Here is a 24,187-nt window from a genome sequence, read left to right on the forward strand (position 1 = left end):
AAATCACATTACTAAGATACTTGTCCACAAATAACAGTGGTTAAATAACTGCAACATCTGGTTTCCTTTTCTGTTTGCTGTTTGAGTGTCTTTTTTTCCTGAGTATAATTAATCACTCTAAAATAGGAATAAAGCAAGTTATTGTCTTCTGGAAACTAATGAAGTACATTACAACTACAGACAAAGGAACTGTACCCCATTCTGCACAGCACAGTTAAGATGCCCACAAAGAGCAAAAGAGCTGATGTTCATAACAAAATGGCACTTAGAGCTCAGCAGTCTAGATTCACTTAAATTTAGTGGAAGGAAGTGGAATAACTGCATAGATAAAGCAGAAAATCTCATAAGGAAAGATAGAAGGGACAAGACATGAAAGCATAGGGAAACATGACTATTTAGACTTTTCAAGTTGAAGGCTCTGTGCTAACACAGACTGAATTTGAGTGATTCTACAGATAAACTGAAGGAAAAAACCCTTTCTCTGCTGCTTCTAAGGGAGCTGTGGAAACACTGAGAAGTATTTGAATTTTCATTATAGTATTGATCTAAGACCAAAGAAGGGTTTTGTTCTCTGTGTATCTGTCAATGTGCTCTGGAGAACAAAGCCAGACTCTTAAGAAATCATGTTTGAATTTAAAATTCATTACTGTATTGCTTCAACCAGCAGAGCAGAGACAGGGTAGCTCCAGATCAACTGGTTTAAAAAAACTCTACAACAAAAACCTCTTCACTCTGTCTAGCTATAGAGGGCATAACTAAAATATCCCAGTTCCCCATTTGTAAATCAGTGAAGATTTTTCTTTTGCTTTCCATGAACACAGGATTAGCACAAAAAAGTCAACAGTTACAATTGGATCTTGCTGAGTGCACTCCTCTGGCCTGCTGTTCTGACAAGGACAGATGCTAAAATCAATTTTGTTCTCTCACATCTTCATTTTCTATTTGATAGAAATGAAAAAGGAAAATGAGAAGCATTACTAAACTTGGCTGCAGTAGTCTTTACCACTGATCCAGCTGAGGTACTTGGTCTATACACAAAACATGGATTTTTGTCTTCCCCTTAAAATTAATTATTCACAACCTCAAGAAATTCAACGAAGGAGATTCACGCTGAAGAGTCAATTATGATTCTGTAATACATAATGAAACATTCTTTATCTATTTTCCATTTCTATTTTGATGTTTAGTACAATCTTGCCTTGTAAACAGCACAGTGCTATATTTCTGTCTCTCTTTACAGAAGACATCTTTTATAATCAAAGCTTATATTTCAATGATATATTAGCCACAAGTGGATGCAGACTCTGCAGAAGGAGCTGGTCTAATCCACTAGATACCTGTACAAACCGCAGTTTGAATTACAGTCTCCTAAGTATATCAAAGAGCTTGCCTTTCTTCCACAAAGCCTCAGCAGGATTGTTCCTTGGGATGTAACCTCGAGTGTCTTTCAGTACTCCAAACTGTACAGTATACATAGAACAAGAGTGAATAGCACCCATATGAGAGAGTCTCACATTCATAACATCATAAAGCATAACTGTCCAGTACTGATCGTATTCAGTTTAACATGTTTGTTTTTACACCTCTCAATCTCTTATTTGAAAGAATAGGATCTAGATCTGCTGCATACCTACAGATACAGTGAACTTTACTTGCATGGATCAAATTAAAACCTTGAGTTTACATTATAGTTCTGACTGGCAATAAATACAAAAGTAATGAACTACTCTAGATATGCCACATCATGCCATTTCCAAAAAATCAGTTTGCTAAAGGAAATATTCTTGAAGAAAATGTCACCTGTGTACTTTACAATAGCTTCACATTTCTACTTTTTTTTTTTTCCTGAATCAATCTGTTATGGAATTATCTTTCAGATTGTTCCTGCTTTTGTTCTGTTTGGTGTTCATTTTTATGCACAGTCATAAATGTATTTCTATTTCATGCTATTCCCAGTAAGGAATACAATGAGTGTACTTCCAAGAAAGAAAATTACCAGAGAATCTGTTCTGCATTTGTAGGCAGGAGTGAGGCACTTTGAATGGAGAAGAATTAAATTAGCCCTAGATATGGGGGCTGAACACTAGCCATGTGTTTCTGAAGCAAGTATCTGTAAACCCTTTCCTATAGATCCCTTATAGTCTAAACTTCATACATATAAATATAGCAATACAGGTATAATGCAGTAAAAAGTTTGTTGCTCTACAGCACGCGCAAGTATATGTAATTGGGGGTAATTTTGGAGCAAGACACTTTTTTTTCCTTCCAAACGGACCACTGGTCTCTGAATAAAATATATTTACCTTCCCCCACAGCCACCAGTTTAGAATGAAAGCATATTCCATGTTTAAGATTCTATATTTACTTAGTTTAAATATTTATGGGTGAGATGTATATACAATATAGAATAAAACAGAAACCAGATTCATTCCTTAATGAGTGAGAAAGAATAGACTTCATATGGGGCAAAAAGTAGTGCTAGAAATTGTCACTAGTTCTTTAAAGTCAGCAACCACAAGAAAAGCTAAGTCTTCTCAACTACTGTACAAAATAACAAAACCAAAAGAAAGTGTTACTACTTTTTCTTCTATATCATCAGATTTTTATGCAAAGGTTAGAATGTTTAAAAAAATTGTTTAAATTTATTCAGCTGTTCTCATAGTTTCACGTTTCATGGGACTGCTACACTGCATTATGTTCCCATATGACTGGATTAAAGCTTTCTAACAGGCTGGCTACGTTATTAGTGCAGCATCTGAATACTTGTTCAGAATTGTCTTTGTCAAGTATTGACAAGCTGTAAAAGTCATATTAACATCTTGTTTTTTAAACAGTACTTTGATAGTATTTGTCAGATCAACACATCTAAAGACTACCCTTCCTCCAAAGACACTGGTAAACTGAAAATGGTGTTAAACACAGTTGTTGGGAGGACTGGGCAGCCCAAGGGAGTGGCAACAGGATACAGAGACTTTAACCTTTAGGTCATCAATTCAAATTCAGCTCAGATTGGTCATCACCGACATTCCCATGTGATTAATGTTGTTAGCCTTGGTAAAGAAATAGACACAATAAATATTGGTGGACACATTACCAAGGTAACTGATCCCTTCTGGTAATCTCAGAAGAATACCTACACATTGACACACAAAGCACATAGCAATCCTCATTCACGTTGTTTCGTGGAATCCATCATCGACTGTGTATTCCAAAACAACATCCCAACTACAATCAAATTACTTATGACAGGTTTTGGATTATAAGCATCTTCAACAGCCATCAACCTGGAGTTCACCTTGTCATAACAAAGTATAAGGTGCAAAAAGAGAGACAGAGAAAACTATGTAGAAAAATTCCATTAAGATCATTGCAGTTCTATCTCAAGCACCACTGCTAAGCAGATTTGGTTGAACTGTTAAAATTGTGGTTATAGGAAAAACAGAGAAAAATCTGAGACAGCTGACAGGAATAACCAGAGGCATGGAAAGACAGCTCTTTTCAGAGTCATAGATTGAGATTTCATTTAGAGTCCAGATTAATAAATGCTGCCTGGTATGAATATATAAAATAATGATTATTACAGGCAATTCTTCAGAAATAAGCCTGGGGCTTATGATTCAAGCTGGTCACAAAAGTTCTTTCCTAGCCCGTAAGAATTCTGGAGATTTCAGAAAGGTCCTGTTAGTATCAGGATAAATCCTTTCACAATTTCCACAAAAGCAGAGATACCCAACCTATTATAGACAATAGTTGAGTGGTAATGACAGTTGCCTTGGATGCATTAGATATTCAGCTGGGTTTAAGTCTCTATTCAGCTGGATTCAGAAGAGGAAATTGAACCAAAGTCACATGTCTTAAGGGATAATACCCTAACTAGTAGGCTCTGAGTATTGTAATGCAGATTTCTCTCAAGGTTTCTTGTTGAACAGTTTTATTTTAAACAGCTATTTTCTATTTGGAATTAAAGCTTACTAAAGGAATTTTCTTTAAACTACCCTTCATGTGAGAGAAACTTCAGAGTTGATAAAGCAACAATTTCTACCTAAAACTGTTAACTTGAAAAATTTCCAATCAGCTCCACTACTTCAAAGAGCGAATGTAAATAAGTTTCAGACATTTGTGAATACTCTTTTGCCTTTATGGTAACACACTAAGGAGGGGACAGTGAGACCAGGCCGTGAAAACTTTTTTTGTTCAAGACATCAAGTGATTTAAGGCTAGAGGATCATTGCTACTGATCATTCACAGATGAACCTCTTAAATAAATAAAATGCAATGCAAAAAGCATTTTCACTCAGATTTGATCAAGTGAAAACATTAACAACATTCACACAATTTTCTTGTGCCGTGTCAATGCACTTGATGATTTTCACACTGCAGAAGATAAGGCCTTTAATTTGAACTCTCATTGAACTAAGTAATCTTAATAGAGATTTCCTTTTACAGATCCCATCTGTAATCTTGAAACTATGCTGTTTCCATATGAACTACTAATCTTCATGTGAATTTAACTGCAAGTCTCTTTTTCAATTCCAGAGTTTAACTTACATTTGACTGTTACCTTGTTACTTCAACACAATGCTTATTTACTACAACTATTAATTATCATAACTACTTTATGCAGGGCTTCCCAAAACACATCGATTCAAATCAACCAGAACTAGTCTTCCCTGAAGATCTCTATTCACCCTAAAGTCTACCTCTCCATCAATTCACGGATTTAAAATATCTTCCCATTTATAGACAGGCTTTTAAGAATTTTATGAGTAGGAGGCTACTCACTTTCCCTTCAGTTCTCTCTCATCTCAACATGAGTTGATACATTTTTTTAGATATTTCTCATTAATAACACTTATCTAAGCATTCAGTGATATTCAACTTCTACTAACAAACATTTTCTCTAGAGCAATCTGCCAATGCTATGCTAAAACAGTTCCCTATATCAGCAGGTCCTCGTGCACAAAAAAAAACTGTTAATGTGTTGGTTTAACAGTATTATCATTTTACCTTCCCTTCACTTAGAAAGTTTTAAATTGTGTTTGTTGTAAATGGCAGTTCTTCTAAACACACATTATGAGAAAACAAATATCTTGTGTGAGAAAACATAAATGGTGGCAAATGGTTTGTACATAAGTCGTCTCAGTCAGTGACCATCTTCAGAATACAGACTATACCCCTCCTACTTGTGTTGAATGCTATCCTACTACATGAAAGGCTCCACTGCAATGAAAACAGACACTACTGGAGGCAGAAAAAGACTTGTCTTTAAAAAAGCAGCCTTCCATGAATACAAGTTTCCATTCTCACCACCAATTTACTATATTACAAAGCAGCAATAGTTCACAATGTAATACACTTGGATACCAAACCAGGCAATGCATCTACTGCCAGAAAAGTAATGTGTAATGAATCACATTATTTCTCCAGTGTTTTAAAAGGTAGAAACAATAATAAAAGAACTGCCAAGCAAATCCACAGTTCTAATTTTATACTGTCTGTAGCCCTCCAGACCAAAAATAATTCACAGATGTCACTTTCACAATTAGCATTTCTATTAAAAAGAAAACCAGACTCATCCTAGTTGATCTTAGGCATTGACTTATTCACCAGAATAATTCCACAGAGGTAGATAAATGCTTTTGCATAAATAAGGAACAGCACTGCAGGCCATCATAAAAATTTGTGTATTGAATAAGACAAAATTATAGCCTAGGAATTAAGTCAGAAATTTTCACATTCACTTTGTACATGCAAATATGTTAATTTAGTTGAATATTCCATAGTTCAGAGTAAGACATACTGCTTCAAAGAATTTCCCAAAAAGCATTACCACATCTTAATCAATTTCAACTCTTAGAGCATCAAAACACCACATTTTTCTATGGTTCATAAATGTCAGTGCACTTATGAACCAAAAATTCTTCCCTTCTTTTTAATTTTAAAAGCTTCATTTAAGGTCAACTTATGTTTGAAAATCAGATTCACAAAATCCCTCAGTTCTACGTTCAAAGGAACTCTTAAATTAAAATAAACTAACAATCCTAAAAATATGGGAATTCAAAATGGGACATGAGCAGAATTTAGGCACCTCCAACCATAATGAAGGCCCTTTTCTTAGCCTGAAAACTTTTTCTATGCTAAATCAGATATAGAAGCTGCACTTCTGTGCATGACCAAAGCTTACCTACCTGGACAGTACCAAACATTTCACTGCACAGCTTATACCTAACACTGTCCAGAATGTAGAAATGAAGCCCACTCTGTGTGGGCTGAGGAGTTGAACCAACAGGTGCTCTTAAAGCCAGCCATAATTGCTCAGAAGCTATTTTGTTCTGAAGTGGTACGTGAACAGCAGCTATTCATGGCTTGCTTACCAGCATGACTACTCAGCCCAGAAGCAAAACCCCCAGCTTCAATCCTTTCTGCAGTCCAAAGCTGAACGTAACATCTTTTAGCAAAGCATTCTAATCATTAGGCTATGGGAACATTAGAACCTGGAATAAGGATGAAGATATATTAAAGGTCTCCTGTTGAAGCTATATCATTGTATGGAAAATAATTCAAGCTTCATTGGGCCAGAGAAAGAACACAAGAGGGAGCAAGAGTCTGTAGCCTAGTGATTTGGGCACTCAGATGGAAAAAAAGTGTGCTGAGTTCCTGGCCTTTGCTCTATAGAATGCTCGTGAAATTTATCTAACAGTCTTTCCATATGATAAGTCCTGCCTTGAATCTCACTAATTTTTCCTTCTTGATGCCAGTTTATATCTAACATTTGGTGTAACAGTCATAGTTATCAATTTGAACTTCTTTTTGAGTGAAAGATGTAAATATGTATTTCATATGCTTTTAACTCTAAATCAGAAATACAGAACATCAATAAGGCTAAAGTGCGCCAAAAATACTCATATATAATACAATAAATCAATAAATCAATAAAAGCTAGTTAAAAACAATATAAAAATGTAAATACATTTATTTACCTGTGTCAAAACTGCTGCTTTGAATTACTAAGTTGGAACTTATTATTTGATCTTGTCTTTTTCAGAATGTGGTAGCATTTGATTTTTAAGAAGTTATAACAATAGTAGTAGACCTCTCACATCTTAATTCTTCTCAGTTCCAGTTTCTGATTCTCACTTTACATTATTTTCATTTTCTGGTTCTCATTCCCTAGCACAACAGTGCAATGTCATGCAGGAGACTGCTTAAATCCAAGTAAGTTTACCCTGAAAATCCCACTCCAACAATTTCATGGACATATTTCTGTTTTTGCTAAACATTCTTTTTATAATAGCTTCATTTTGGGCCTAAGCCTACATAACAGTGTCCCTTTAAATAATATTCCATGCCTTGAAACATATTACAAAAACTGTTATATCAAGGTATGTTATGCAACAGCTCTCTATGGTTTTAGCATATTTACTTTGTCACGCCATATGTGAGACTGCAGCCTCCACAACAAAACCTTTACACACTGAAGTCATTATCTCTGTGAAGTCTGCAACTGGCATTTAAAACTTATTGATGGCCTGGGTATTGGTGGCTCAGTAGGCAGCACTCTTGCCGGAGGCCCAGAAGGTCAGAGGTTCACATTCTGCTCAAAGAACAAGTTGGATATATTCCAGGATTGTGTGTGGGCTGTACTAGACTCCTAAAGGGGCAGTCCTTAGGACAGCAAGGGAAACCTTGTCTGTTTTCTGGATATCAAAGTCCTCTTAAAAATGGAAGAGGAAGAAAGAGTAAATTTAACATCTTTTAACATCTGAAGCACGTTAGTGGAAATGAGTGTACTTGCTGAGGACCTGAATTTAGTTGTATGTGCTAAATACAGAATAGTACAACTACAGCACACAGAGCAAGCCACTCTGGTCTTTGTAATATGCATATATTCAAGAGTTGTATACAGACTGCCACACATGCTCAGTATTAGCTAACTTGCTTTATAGCAGAATGATTTTGGATTCAGTATTGCACCCTAGAACTATGAAAAGCACATGTATAATTTAATTAACTGAGAAATCTAAACAAAAATGTTTTAATGGAGGTAACACTTCAGAGCATACTATGTCATTCCTGAAAAAAAATCTTCAGCCAAATTCAACACTAGCAACATATAGAGAGAAAAATATAAATGGAGATTCAACCTGCTCTGGTGTTAAACTTTGATACTTGAATATCCCAGATGTCTCCCTCCTCCTCTTCTTCTTTATAGACAGGTAAAGATGGATCTCTTGAAGGAACTGGGGATCACACTCTAGGCAAAGGTTGGACAGGTGATCAATGTACAGCATGAGATTTTGCCGTGGCTATGTGCCTCCAACAGTGACTGGATCATCTGGTTTAGAAAAACAATTCAAAATTGTAATATTTTCTACTGAACTTAATTAGGGAAAAATTAGCAAAAGGGAGTATAAATTATGCTCATAACAAGGAATGTCTCATACTTCTTCCCATTACTATGTAGGTCTTACAGAATCATTTCTTATTTAAGTTAGTTAACTTTTTAACTCCTTATAAGAATTACAATTTATAAGAATTTACTCCTTAAGAGAATTATATCCTATTCACAGATGTGTGTTTTTTAACAGACTCATCTTCTGACACTCCCTCCGTGGTCATTTGGTTGAAAAAGCATTTTCTAAAGGACCGTTAAGTGCAGCCAAAGTGAGACTTTTCTTCTAGCATTTATGAACACCATCTTTTGTCTACTTATCTTATACAAGGCACATTTTTTTTTTCTTTTTTAACTATCATATAACAACAAACAATAACCTCTTTCCCAGAAGTATCTGTTAGTATAACAGACAGCAAAAATATCTATTAGTGTAATGGGTATTGAATAAAAGAGATCAAGACTTACAAGCATCTTCAGGCTATCACGTAATTAACGTATAAGAAACAAGCTTTTTATACAAAGCAGGTTAAATGATGGCATTATTTCTAGTTTAGAAATAAAGTAACATATAACACAATCCCAGTGCAAATTTGAAAAGAATTTTAAGTTCATTTTGTTGCTAAAATATGAAAATAAGCTATTTGAAGGGATGAAGGATGCCCTCTTAACCTATGACAACAAATTTGTTTGTCTTTTTCTCTTCTTAGTAAGAAAGCAATTAGTATTTTTTTTTCCAATAAAAATATCCTCATGCAAATATAAACACTCCTGGTAATCATGTAATTACCTTAGCCAATGAGATTAAATTGCTGTCAGTTAAGTTCCCACCGCTGATTAACTTTCATATACTCTAAACTTAAATGAAGTCTTTGGTAAAGTCACTTAGTCATTTACAAAGGTGTCTCTATGACTCAAAAAAGTATAACAGCAATACACTATTTGCTATAATCATCATGTATCCAAGATCAAGGACAGATCACAGTGGACCTCTTTTCTAAAAACTTAAAGAAACGCAGAATTAAACTATGTTGCTTATTTTGGTGTTTCTTGCCATGACTCCTAAATGTAATAGTAACCTTTGCCCCCTACACATTAAACACCATAATTATGTAATTAAAACTAATTATGCAATTTAACATACATATTTTTGTCCTGTAACAGGCAGGTCAATTACCTTACTCATTGACCTTAGAAGCTTTCACAGTTTAAATAAAACAATGAGGCTTTCAATTAATTTAAAAGTACAAACAGAAAAGGATCAACATAACCACAGAAGTCATCAAGCTAATATTACCTTAATGGATCACTTCATTTTCTATTACATAAAATAAAATCATTTATTCTTCTTATATCTTCTAATCATCAGAAATGTTAACACATTTGTGAACAAATCATATACATATTATTTGTCAAATGCAAGCAAGCTAGGAGATCATATACTACTCTTTTTTTTTATCCACTTCTCTTCAAAGTATGGTTTCCTTTGCTTCCTCCTGTATTTGGATACCTCTTTCCCCTTACACCTTCACTTTTTGAAGGTTTTTCTTCATTATCTTCTTTGTTCCACTTTTAGCTGTAAAACTTGATTGTAAATTTTATATTCCCAAACTGCTGCAGTCACTGTCTTCCAATTTCTGCTTGCTTCCTTAATCCTATCCAAGAGATGGCACTTCGTGAGATGATGTTTCTCATCAGGTTCTTGCACCACTGGCTCTTGACAATGATAATTCAGCACTCTGGAGGAAATGGAGGGAATTCTGTACTACAGAAAGCTCAAACAAACATAGTATATGCTCCTAAAATTTTCCCAGTTTTTTAGTCCTGGAAATTTGTTATAAGTGACGCACGTTATAAGAAATTATTGAAATATGTTTCTCCCAGGTGATGCCTTCTCTCTCACCATATACACAGATAGATATACATACATACTGCACTGAAAACTGAAAATTTTACAACAGAAAACCCTACAATTCTACATTTCGAATAAGGATAGAACTTCTTCCTCTCCATAGCAGACATGTCTTATCTGCAGCCTGCATGTGGTCCAGCACATTTGTGTTGGGGCAGCCCTCCACCATGTACTTCTGGGCAGTGTGTGCATTTGTGAACAATTACCACCAAGGATGAAGTACAGGAGGAGTAAAATTTCATCAAAAAAAAATCTGATGAACATGTGGAGAACTCACTAAGGATTGCAACCACTGCCATCAAACCAGACCAGTGTGTTAGTTTCACAAAAACTGGGTCAAACATCCCACTGTCTTTATGCTTTTGTAGCCCTCTTTTGTATATGTTTTACTAAAAATATTACCAGTTGAAGTAAGTTTTGTTGCTTATAAATACTAGCTGTAGTATATATTTTACAAAGATTGCTCCAAAAATAATGCTTCCTATTTTATTATGTTGGTCCACGACATCAGAGGTGTGGGTGGCTTGACAATGGAGGTTGAACCTGTCCACAAATATTCTGTTACATTTTGTTGCTGAGTGACAGATGGCAGCAGGATGGGCATTCTGACAAAAAGGCACCTCATTTGGAAATGCATGTGAAGCAAAGGCACGTCATTGAATTTTCTCTATGTGGAAAAAGTTGTATCCAGTGACTTTCATGGATGCTTGCTGAATGTTTACAGAGACTGAACAGTGGACATAAGCACAGTGAGGTGGCGGGTGGTGCATTTCAGCAGTGGCAACAGCAACCATGGTTCACTCTACAGTATGCAGTTTCTGATGAGCGCAGCATGCAGGCTCATCAGTGGTGAAAATGAACAGCTAATGGTGGTGAATATGGTGAAAAATAGTGTCTTGTAGCTGAGAATTTGCTCTATCGGAGTTACTGCGCTCATTGTATATATTGTAGTTTCCATGAAAAATAAACAGGAGGCAATACTTCTGGAGTGGTCTACATATGTATGGCCCAAGACAATTCCTCTTCACTCAATATGGCCCAGGCAAGACAAAAGGTTCGACATCCATGCTTTATAGGGTAAACACTGATAGTCTGACCACTTTTTTCTTCAGTAAACTAAATCGCATTAGCTAAGGAGCAATTCTGAAAAAAAGTGCATGTGTTCTACCTTAAAAAAAATCATGGTCTGCCAACTACACTGCTTTTACAACTGCTAGCTTAGACACAAATGGTCGCACTAAAGTTAGTACTCTCAGCCAGGAAGTAAACTGACAATGCACATATAGATATAGCACTCAAATTTTACATTGTTTTCTCCATATCTTGCTTTATGTAGGGATCAGAAAACAGTTACTGGCAAAACATCAAAGTCTACACAAATCTTTACTGACTTCTTGAAAGTAAGGCAAAAATACATACAGCAATACAGTGAACTTTGTGTTCTGGTGTCATTTCTAACACGATTTTCAGAGGCCTTCAGTTCTCTGCTTTAACTATGGCCTACTTACATGGGCACCTCAAAAAGATATCAGTAAGCCTTTGACATCACAGAAAAAAAGGGAGCACTGATCTCTGAATGTGGAGTTACAGCAGAAAAGAAACAATTTAAAATGGAAGCAGGCCTTGCAACATTAAACCTCAAATTGGAACGGATTTATATAAAGTAAACCAATAAATTGAAACAGTGCCCCAACTTCAGGACAATAGTTTGAAGGAAAATAATACAGTACACATGTAGAAATTTTATCCATGGGAGCAGAGAAGAGTATTCCTTGTACTCTTATTTAACAAAAAGGTTCCTTCTGTTTTGCACGGAATATTAAAATTCTAATTCAGCTCTCAGAGCATCCTAAACAGAGCAGCAGAAGAATGTGTGAAAGAGTCCAAATATGGTGCTATTGAAGCAGAGTGGATTAGAGGAACTGGGACAGAAACCTACAAGTGGCTAAATAGCAGCAGGAGATCAGCTTCACAAACAGCAGGACACTGTTCTTTTCAGACATGAATGACATAATACAAGCAAAACAACTGAGAATTTAGCTAATAAACCTACACATTAGGAAAAGGCCTTGCTATAGAACTTTCACATTCAACAGATATCTAAGTGAATCCTGGAGCCCTAATTTACACGGAAGAACATTTTGTCTCATATGAGCATGCCAGCTTAATCGTGTAAAACAGAATCCTTTATAACACAGAAGCAATAATGTTAGAGGCTAAATATATTAAACACGAGATAATTTATTGAGAGACTCAGCAAATGGAGAAGATAAAACCTTTGACACTATTTAATTTGATAACTTTGCAAATCGTTAATTCCTTCCTGAGCAATTCTATGTATATTAGGTTAAATTTACTTTAAAAATAACAAACAAACAAACAAACAAAAAAAACAAATATCTGAGACATCTAGAATGAATCATTAAGAGAATCTCTGGAACCTTGTTGGTTATCCAGAAATTCCTTGTTACACCAGAAATATGAGAGAATCATTAAGATTTTGAAGATAAGATGGGAACAGGTGCATTTACAAAGACATTATCAAGTTATCACCTGATGAAAAGAAAGAATCGAAAGATCAGATTACTAACTTTGATGGGTTTTTATAAAATCTCGCATTCATTGTTATATTGTTATCATATTACTTTCAAAATATCTTTTAAAAGGATAAGATCTCATGTACTTCCCATTTCATGGTACAAGCAACTAGAAGAAAATTTACTCAATTGCTTTTTAGCTAGGCAGATACAAAAGACATGAATAGTTTACATATAACGTCTTCCTCAAATTCTTCACCTCCCTGCACAAGAAATCCTTGTAGACTAATTAATTTAGTAAGTTTGAAATAAATTAGGTCAAGAAGAACAGATTCCAGCCTGGATTAGAAGCCACACTTCTCCCTTGACTCTTAAAACAGTGTGGGACAGAAAATTCTGAGTGGTGAGGTAACTGCATAAGGCAGAGGAGATAGGTAGAACAGTGGAAATTCATCTGCTGCAGCATTGTTTCTCCAGTGGTGACTCTTGGCATAATCCCTGAGCTTAACCAATCTTCAAATCATACTCCTTATGCACTGCAAACAGTATCTCTGTATTTAATAGCCTCTGAAATGTTTGTTCCTTTCTTTTCCATGAAATCACTTTTACACCAGCAAAAACTTTGGAACAGGATAGTGAAGCAAGAAGTTCCATAGATAAATTGTAACATACAGGAGGAAACATTCCCTCTTGTTTTGTTGTTGTTGTTTTTCAGCCTACTCAACCTTTAATTTTATATTGCTATTGATCTGATTATCAAACAAGGAATATTAAGTAGTTATTTTGAATTCACTTCTTTGTAAGTGATAGCACTGTACTTTCTGGAAATTAACTGATGTTTTGTAAATCTTTTTAGTTACCCCGTTAAACCTTCTCATTCAGAAATCAGTTTAAGAGGCTGCAGAATCTTTGAGAGTATAAACTACAGTGATTAAAGAGGCAGGGCAGAGAAATGACCAACAGGTGCAAAGGCATAGAGTTTCCCTTTCATGGTCAGGGCAACTGCATAAGAATGTCATGACACCCTGAGACTACCTCATGAGCCCTTCCTCAGCATACAATCAGAAGTTAACCTATCTGATTACAAAGCAGCCATTTACTATCACATGATTGAGTGAGAATGACAGATGACATCTACATTTTGATAATTTGATGGACACATGAATAGATTTATGATAATTTTTTCCTGGAGAGAGACATATAGACCAGTTCAAGTAATTTCTAGCTGGCTCCAATCTAGAGATAATGTCACAAGTTGGCCATCTGTGCAGTTAAAAATGTATGATTTCTGGAGATCTGCCATAAAACTGTATGATCAGGAATTTGAAATGTAGAGTTAGCCATAATATTCAGCAATTCCAATCCCTTGCTCAACTGAAAAACAACAGGACAATGCTGCTTTTCCATCACCTGCGGCATTGTGCAGTTATTGAAATATGCAGTCATCTTGTTTTCATCACCACAGGGAGTGTGACTTATTTACATGTATGGATGTATCACACATTTATAGCATGTTTGGTACAGAGCAGAGCAGCTCTGTAAAAGCTGATTAAGACATTATGCTGAACTAAAAATTGGATGCTTTGTGAATATCTGTGTTTTGGCCTTTCCCCAAATGCCTTCCCTCACAAAGTGAGAGAGGACAGCTGGCGAAGACTAACTTCCCATACACAAGAGACCTTTTTCTTGCCTTTTGAAGGTATTACTTGCATGTTATTACATTTACATAAAGGATCTTTACTCTTCCCCAAACATAGTAAATTGAACTTCAGTATGTGAACATGGTATAGCAATTTCCTCTCCCTCAAATACAAAACAGAATTATCCTCACTGTCATTCAAGCTGTCTCCCCCTCCCTCCATCCTCATCACAAGGAATTCATGCAAATCTATTTTTGTTTGGCCTGTTTTATGCTGACAATGATTAATTTGAAAGCCTACAATGTAAAGACAAACAAGTAACTCATGTTTTTAGTCTACAGGCAAGTTATCCAATTAATTTAGGTAAACTACACGATCACAACCACTCTTACCATCTCTGATACAATAGGTTTTCTTCTTCTTAATGGCTTAAGAAGAATATACGCTGCTATGCAGAATACACTCTCGCATATTCTTCATATTTTACCCCTGATCTTGAAACAATATAATCAACGTGCATATTTTGTTTATTAGTAAAGAGACACTAAAAGCATTCTGGGAAATAATATTCCATGCCCTAGGACTTAAACAAGTTTTCTTTATAAATAGAGCTTGTGTAAATCACAGAAAAGGTTGAAAAATTTCATGGATTAGTCATGGTGAAAATATCAGATTTCATGGTTTAGAACAGATTAAAAGGAAAATCATATTAGAATCTTGATTATCCAAATTCTACTTATTTTTGAAGAATAAAAAAAAACAAACAGTCATAGTCCCTGAGTTCATTCACTTGTTCACACTTGTTGTATGCCAGATATACAGGATAAATCTTTCCTGGCAACCAAGTGTAAAACCTCTGAAATCTATATTTAGATGCATTGAGCAAGACACTAGAATCAGAACATCAGGAATTATAGCCACTATACTGCACTATCAAATTAACCTAACATGAAAATATTTTTGTCACTTTACCTAGAGGAAGAAGTATATTCTGAAATGTATGCTGTTATTTTCACAACCATTTATATTAGGTGCACTTCATTAAAAATGGAGAAAAAAACTCCTAAAGAAGTTCCACTTTTACATAGGTTTTGATATTTTGGTAAAAATATAAAATTCATACCAATGGAAAACAACATTTGGAGTAAAGAGAAACTATCAGTTTTCATGTAAAACTTATGGGCTTTTAAGTCTTTCACGATGATGTAATTTAAAGTGAGGCCTTATTTAAAAGAGAGGTTACATATAAGCATGTGATTCAAAGAGACTTGTTGACTGTACAGCTATTTGGCTTGATGCCTACACCTCTTCTAGTCAGTTGTATAGACCACTTGTCATCTTTGCATACGAAGACAGCCAATTTATCAAACATTTTCTTTAATTCTTTTTCTTTGTCTCCTTTGCAATATCCTTCATATACATCCTGGTCATCAATATCATATATCTGACTGGAAGATGGAAATTCATTTGTGTCTCTGTCTTATTTCCTTTGCGTGCAATCCTCCTGGGTCTTATAGGATGTGCTTAATAAGAACCACATTATTCTGCTAAAGGAAGTCCTTGAGCAGACTTTGAGAAGCAGTATGGCAAATTAGTTTCAGAACACGGAAGGTCAGGTTGGAAATAGAAGCTGCGGTTATCTGCAGTATTTTCTGCATTTTAGAAAGTAACTAAAAGAGGTCTAACTTCTACAAAAGGATTTGTTTGATATTTTTTCTTTAGAAAGCTGGACTAATTTATCCACAAACAATGTGGATATCCACAATGTCCTGGACATCAGCTGAAACAAATTAAAATTAGCTTTTAGATAAATTCACAGCTTGAATATATGGGCAATCACGCTTCTCTTTCAAGTGTATTTAAATGCTTTTGTTTCTTCAAATTTAGACTACTATTATTTGTAACAAATTCTATACCATTTACATTTAAAAGTCTGAGTTTCCAATATAAATACATAGTACTTTAAATGTTTGGAAGTACCAGGTTTATAGCTCTTCTTGCAACCTTAATTCTGCCCCCTGGTGTCTATAAATTATGATTATTTCTATTAACGATCACATTTTTCACTCTAGGATCTCAGTGTGACTCTGCTTACAAGGTAAATGTTTTTTTAGAGCAAAGCTTCCTTTCAATACCACCAAAGTTTTTAAAGCGCTACCTTTGTCAGCATCTCCCTGAAACTACAGTTAGTAAGCACTTCCTGGGCTTCTCTGTGATGCTCATCACCGTATCTGGATATCACTAGAGCAGTAAGAAACTGTTATCTGTATTTTTGTGGTATGAAAGAGAAAGATTCTTACTATCTTAATAGGGAAAGATGGCGCACAGATGCTGGGCACTGTTTCAAAAGTCTTTGTTTGTTGCAGATGTCTTGGTCATTTGCTCAAAGCATTGAGTTTACTCATGTACTGTTCTTAGTATTTTATGGCCCTTTTCATTTTCAAAACAGTTATATAGACTTTAACAAGTTATCTTTGACACATCTCTATAAAATAAGATTGTACATCAATTTTCTTCATTTTGCAGATGCTAAAAAGTGACTTGTGCCTAGCCCAGAGAGCTATTAGAAATGGCTTAAAGCTCAGAACCACACCCAGTCCTTCAGCACCAGCAGCATAACAGCAGTATTTTTATTGTTTTGAGGTACTGCAAATGAACAACACAGGTGATAAAAGGCACAAAAAAAAGAGGTTCGCACAAAAGCTGTACTCTGGTCTACGAATCTGTTAGCATGTAAGAAATCTGCAACGAGATAATGTACAGAGCTAAGATGGCCAATAGCAGTAGTGGTTGTCTCTCCCACAGTCAACTGACTCATATGGAACAGCAGTGAGGTCTTACAGAAAGTGTAGAAAATGAAAGTAAATGGAAGAACATAGTAAAATGCACCTAAAACGTGCCAAAATAAAAATGATACCAGCTACTTCAAATTTGTAACTTCCTAAATTCCAGTTTTAACTGACATTGTAGTTTCTGTTTAAAAAAGCCATGTTTTTGACTTTCAACATAAATTTGGTGCACTAACAAACACAAGTAACAGACAACTTTAATAATGCCTTATCAGTACCAGAAGCAAAGTCTGAGCCCCTACCAATCATAGATGAAGTACAGATATACCTATTTAAAATGAAACTGTGGTTATTGATGATCACTTCCAATTATAGTGTTGTACAGCAAAAGAAAATCTGCTGACTTATATACCTGAGCAAAAGGAAGCATTTTGGTTTGCTTTGTTTACTGTTAAGATACACTGATGCAGAAGTTCTCTGAACCATTTATTCTCTGAAAAAAACCTGAGTGCCCTGTCTGGAGCAGACTGGGAATCTACAAATAATGAAAACAGGGCTTTTGATTCATTAAACCTATCGGCTTTTCTCCCTATTTTGAAACGGATGCTATCCAAAACTCAGCTGAAATTATAAGGGGACTTTTTATTGATTTCACAGTTAGATGACACAACTTGGAGGAGTTTAAGCAATGCATATGGTCAGGTTAAAAATATCAGATCTAGTCTTTGTTTACACCACCTGGTTTTCAATCACACAGACCTCAATGGATTTCTCATTTTTTGTTCCAGAATCAGCAAATTAGAATCAGCTACAAAATTTAATTGTTTCTTCCTAGAAGCGATGTATATATCATTAAGGCCCAGTAATACTCATACTCAAAAAAAAACAAAACAAACAACTCCCACAATTTTCTTTGGCAATAGCAGATTAAAACTGAAATACTATTAAATTTCCAATTTATTTTCCAGTAGTGAGCTTATGTGTTTTGTGTCTGTACTTTATTCTTCACAGTGATGAAAAATGATTAAATTAGAATTCATTTTCAGTTCTGAACAATTTGGTCTACAAGGAGTGCAAGGTGCTTGATTTACTATTTACACTGAACTGTGAAAAAAGAACAATCCAAAATATTTCCTTTGCAATCATTAGGAAAAATGAAATTCAGTTGTTTTTTTTTTTAAACTAAATGTAGTCAGAAATTAGACAATATTCTCTCCCCCCCTCATTTCATATACTGAAAGAAATAAGTAACTCACGTTTGTAAATCATTTTCATGATCAGAGATGAAAATTACAGAAATGCAAAGCAAGTATAGTTGTTGTTATTATGATGAGAATGTCTAGTTCTATTCACTATGTTCATTGCCTTAACACAGTGGGTAGCCTGTTATTACTAACGGAATAAACTTTTTCATCAAACACTCTTTATAAAAATATTTCCCTGGAAATGTAACACAGCATGTAGCTAGACTACTACAATTTTCCATCAACTATGAGCGCACGCAGCATAGGTACTGTATTTAGATAATTTTACTTGAGCTTTTTGGCAATCGTTCCTCTTAAGGAAACCAACATTAACCTGAAATTTAGAGTCTGTTATCCCCAGGCCAGCTTCATTGGAATTTTTAATATGGCACTGTCTATTCAACAGTTGTGTGTAAAATGCCAATAAACTGGCCAGAAAAGAGCTGAAGGGCTAATTGCCTTTTAACTCCACTGTGATGATAAAGTCACGTAGAAAGAAAGGAAAAACTCCCACTGCTTTAACAAGTTTATCTGACTGCCGCTTTAACATTTGCTGTCTGCACGCACTTTAGTGCATTCACCAATAAAAGGATAAAAGCATTCAAAATCCTATACTCTCAGGAACTAAGAAAATCCAGATTCAAAATGACTGCTCTACTGGAATCTGCCCATTAGATCAGTTAACTTTTGCACGGATCTTGATTTCAGCTATCCAGTATGCAGCATGAGCATTTTTCCCTTTGATGCAGGAGAATATGAACTCTTAGAAACCTGGACTGAGGGAGGGGGAAGGAAGGATGCTATTTAAAATAATAGTAAGAATAAAAAGAAGAAACAGCTTCTAACAGACAAGAGGATGAAATAGTTCAATTCAGTGGTGGTGAAATTTCCATTAACTTCAACAGTACAAGGATTTACTTTAAAAATAAAGTGACATACAGAAAATTATAGCATTTAATTGTCAATGCTGGATGACCATATAATTTCAATTTGCAATTCCTTCAGCCACTTCTTTTCTTCCCCCTTCAATAAATGTATTTTTTTCATGTTATTATGAATGAGATCTTCAGTTTTGCTGCACTTTCACCATATGATTTCCTATTAATCTTTAGCGAAAAGTAGGCATCAAATTATGCCAGGTATGGCAGTCAAGATTTCTAAAGAAATACCATATTTTCCTCGTCCAGTTGAGTAATCATTCTTATCCCCACTTGATTCCACAAGGAGATGGTTGTTAAAAAGACATTTTGCAGAATGATGGAAAAGAAGAAATCAGTGGTCTCTTAATTTTTTTTCCTAGATCTGTATTTTCACTTTGACTAGAGAAAGAACATATTCAGCTCTGATATTGAATTGACCTGTTGCACTCTACAAAAACAAAAGCAGCAGCAGAGGCACTGTGATTGCCAGCTGCAAACCACCGAGTGTTGTTTTTTTTCTATAAAAAAATCTGTTCCATGCTTTTCTTATTGTAACCTGGAAAGAGTACAAAATCTGAAATCCAAAGGAATTTTTATAGAAAAGAATACTGTTAACACCAAAAGTTCCTCAAGTACTCACCAAAGTAAACGTTATATCATATTACAGCAAAATTTAAGAGCAGAAGTTCAAACTAAAAATGAAGTGTCCTTCAAAACAGACTCATGTACATCATAACCTGTGCATTAATGCACTTATTTCCATGCAGTTCTGCGTTTCCCTTCTCCATCACTTCATAATTTGTTCCATATTTTGTTATTTCTTTCACATTTGAAGGCGCATTGTTCCACATTTGGGTGATGAAAGACTGAACTGGATGGAAGTACAGTGAAACATTACAGAGAGAACAAAAACAAAAGATGAAGTTAAGTTTTCAGTGTATAAGGTAACAAAAGTAAAAAAAGGTAGTGCTCCATCAGAGACAGAATATTCATGCTCACAGTACAAAATAAATCATTTTGCCATTCTTTCAAATGTAAAATGCCAATACCAGTGGGAAGTAATGAATTTATCCACAATAGTGCATCACTTTTAGGTTGTCACTGCAGTTTAGAGGTATTCTTAAAGCTTAGATCTTCATGTCTAGATTAGAAGGCAGAGTAAACGTAAAGATCAAGCTAATCTAGGATAAACTTCTTTTCCACAGTTCAAAGGCATTGGCCTTTCTACAGGTTCAACTGCAGGTTTCTTTGAAGATGTGCCCTAAAGTTCATTAAAGAAATTTTACTGACTTGATCTGATTTCAACATTAAAAATGATGCAAAAACTTCAATGCCAGAAAGAACCTGACAAATGGACTTCGAAGCATTTTAAGTGGTATTAGTTTATTTTTTATTCTTCCACCTAAAGCTAACTTTAAATATATCTTTACACTCAAATCCTTCAGAAAACTCTATCAAACTGTACATTAAATTATAATTATTAAATTATTAAAAACACTTTTTTAAAAATAAGAAATCATTACTTATTTCTGCAGAATCCAAACTCACTATTACTGACTTTATCCTACTCAATGACAGTTATTAAAAATATGTGCAGTTTGCAGTAGACATAGACATGCTACTTATACAGCGCTGTATCTTTGTATAGAACTTTGCAGAGAAATATAAAGGCAAGAACTGGAGCTTTTAACAACATAATACATGGAAAGATTTACATCACAATTCAGATTAAGAGTACAGTCCTTTCTTAATAATAAGTGCTCCATAGCCCCAATCAATAATAATTTGAAAAAAGTTTAAGAACTCACCTCTGCTGAAACCAAAGGACACACATTTACTGATTATAATTTCACTGTTATGTTTGGTCATGCAGATAATTTTGTTTGTTTGTTTTTTACAGTAGACTGGATTCTGATCTCCTAATTTAGTCATACCAATAACTATTTTTTTCTATCTGAGGAAAGGGACTTCCACTAATAACCTTTCTAAAGGAGAGGTGCTGCCTCTCTGCACATACTTTCAGGATTTGTTACAAAGTAGATTGCAATGTATTATAAATATACTCATTTTGGTATGAAATGTTGCATTAATGACATGATAAAAAAAGTTGAAACAAAACTGCCTGAACTAAGTGCAAAGAAATCAGCACTGGTTTTTAGAATAACCATCTTCTACCTTTCTAGCAATACGAGCTGTATGTCCTCGTTACTACGGACTTCTGACTTTAACTGCATACCAGGATCACAAAATGGCATTCCTGAATTTCATGAAATTTTATGTTTATTCTAAATATTACACAGAGTCCGACAAAGATCTCATCATGGAATCTTACAGCTATCAGTTTGTAGAAGCTACCGATGCACATAATTTGCCAACCTGGAAAAGCCTATGTATTTATGTCTAAATTATCAAATTAGATCAAATAAATAGTTATACTGACTGAAAAAATTGCCAGCAAAGCAAGCAAAATATTCTAACTCTATTCCACCTCTAACTATATGTTATCCTTGTAAGCTATATGTCCATTGACTTACACAACCTTTATGAGAAGATTCTCAGCAGAAAATTGTTGTATGTATGAAGGTTTATTTGAATTGCATCATCCTCATTTTTTGGTGGTTTTTGGAAAAAAAAAACAAACAAATATCAGTTGTACCTGTGAATGCTGAATATTTAGGCCCTGCAATACAAGCTATTGGGCTATACAGCTCACTTGAGGAAACTTCACTGACTAAAATCATACTGAGAAGCTGATCTTTCTGTCACATAGTTTAATCACTTAATGCAATTAAAGTCTATACACATTCTTTTTTTAATTTACACAATGAATTTCCAGAAATGTTTCTATCTGTATACAATCTCCTTAACCTGTGAAAACTGTGCATAGATTAAAAAATTCTATAACACCAGCCTGCAAGTTTGAATAAGCAATATGTAAAAAGTTCCAGACTCTCAGAGTTCCGCAGCCTTCTCAGATATACCCATTTAGGGGTTTTGCTCAGCCAACTCCATCTTCCCTCCAAATTCTGTGTTTAATCATTCTCATCCATGCATTGCAATTTCCACTGTGCCCTCCAATACCCATCTTCACACCTTAGCAGTCCCAGTCTTCTTTCCGATTTTCTGAACCACCAACCATTATTTCTCATCTGACTGCACAGCTACCTCAGTCCTACCTTACTCCTACAGCAGCTTCAACCTTTCATTGCAACTGAGATATATTCTCAAACATTTTCCTCCTATTTCCAGGATCTTCATCAGCCTCAGCCCACTCTGGACTTCAATTCCTGCCCTCAAATCAACTTGTTGGGAAAATCACCTCTATGGACTGGCAGATGAAGCAGAAAAAACAGGAGCTGAAGCCCTGGACCCGTCACCAGCAGACCCAAACTGAAAATTTAAAGGGAAATCTTCCTAAGTCCAAGACTTCATCATGGAGAGGGAAACCCAGCTGCTAAAATCAAATAGTCTCACACAGAAAGGAACTCTTCTAAAAGACTATTAATCTAATTGTGAAAAATACATTTAATTGGATGACAGAAAGTATATCCATGAAATGAATACTATTCAACTGCTAAAATGCAGAACATATCTTCAAGTGATAGAAACAGTAAACTTGCTTGAAGAACTTTCCACTTCATACTGCTTGCTTTTTTTCCTCATTATTATTATTATTTTAAATCACTATCTTGAAAATAGCTAGACCTTTTCTGCTAAGCACATGGAAGCATTTGTGCAAAGTCTCAAGACAGATATCTTCTTTGGCAAGTGCTGTAAATCATTGCATGAAGTTACCAACTATAATAAAAGTCAGACAGCCTTTAATATAAGAAAGGATGCTAGACTGTAAAGAGAAGATATAATGCAGATTGATAAATCTGTATTCATTGTTTCATTGAAAATAAAATGAAAAAAAATTATGACTGAGTCAGAAAGGAAATTCTGAAGTGCTGTAATTTTACAATAAAAAGACGTAGAAGATCTATGTTGATAATTATTTAAGACAGAAAAAAGTGTATTAAGCATCACAACATGTTAATTACTGAAGAAGTTATTTGTCAAAAATAGTATGGTTGTAATTTTTGACATTGCTATACTGATGTATTGATCTACTGATATCACCACATTTTATAAATTAATATAAATGTTCATAGGTTGATATAATACAGGAATTTAAGTCATTGTTTGAACTTTAGATTTTTAAAAAGAATATACGTTATTAGTATTAACATCAGATATTGATTATGAGTAAAGTAGCAATGAAGGGTCTCAGAGGAACCTAAACTAAAAAGAATGGGTTTCTTGAACACTTATGCTTCAACAATGAAGGTAAAACACTCTCGAACAGTTTCATGCATAAGGTAACAGTTGACTTTCAACTGACATTAATGGACTGGAGATCACAAATGTAGCTGGATGAATTCGTTTTCATAGGTGTGATATCACTGTCAGTATTGCTACCACTGTCAAATAATTCACGAGTAACATCGCACTTAAATGGTAAGATTTTATTTCAAGTCCATGGGCTGCCATGTGTCTTATACTACGGTGTACCATGAGGGCCCTTAAAGCCTTTCTCTTTTTTTTTCTTCTGGTAGTTGGGGTATTAACTGTATAAGCTGTATTTCCTATCCTGCCTTTAGGAAATGCCTGCTTATTGTCTAACTGTAGTTTGTCTAACTGTAAAAACAAACAAAACAACAATAACAAAACCTAAAAGGAAATCTACTATCCTACACTCCATAAATACAAC

At 34.9% G+C, this 24,187-nt stretch overlaps 1 protein-coding gene across 3 annotated transcripts in view; it reads right to left on the minus strand.

The window, feature by feature from the left end:
• Positions 1-24,187, minus strand: part of ERC2 (ELKS/RAB6-interacting/CAST family member 2) — a 437,668-nt gene that overhangs the window by 50,780 nt on the left and 362,701 nt on the right. For 2 of the 3 annotated variants that reach the window (XR_004161299.1, XR_004161298.1), the window contains one exon: positions 8,145-8,335. The exons of the other annotated variant lie outside the window; for it this stretch is intronic. The gene's annotated coding sequence lies outside the window, so the exon portion shown is untranslated. The remainder of the gene's footprint in view (positions 1-8,144; positions 8,336-24,187) is intronic. 3 annotated transcript variants of the gene reach the window in all.

The sequence above is a fragment of the Meleagris gallopavo genome, chromosome 14 (genome assembly GCF_000146605.3).
Source record: "Meleagris gallopavo isolate NT-WF06-2002-E0010 breed Aviagen turkey brand Nicholas breeding stock chromosome 14, Turkey_5.1, whole genome shotgun sequence".
NCBI classification, from domain to species: domain Eukaryota; kingdom Metazoa; phylum Chordata; class Aves; order Galliformes; family Phasianidae; genus Meleagris; species Meleagris gallopavo.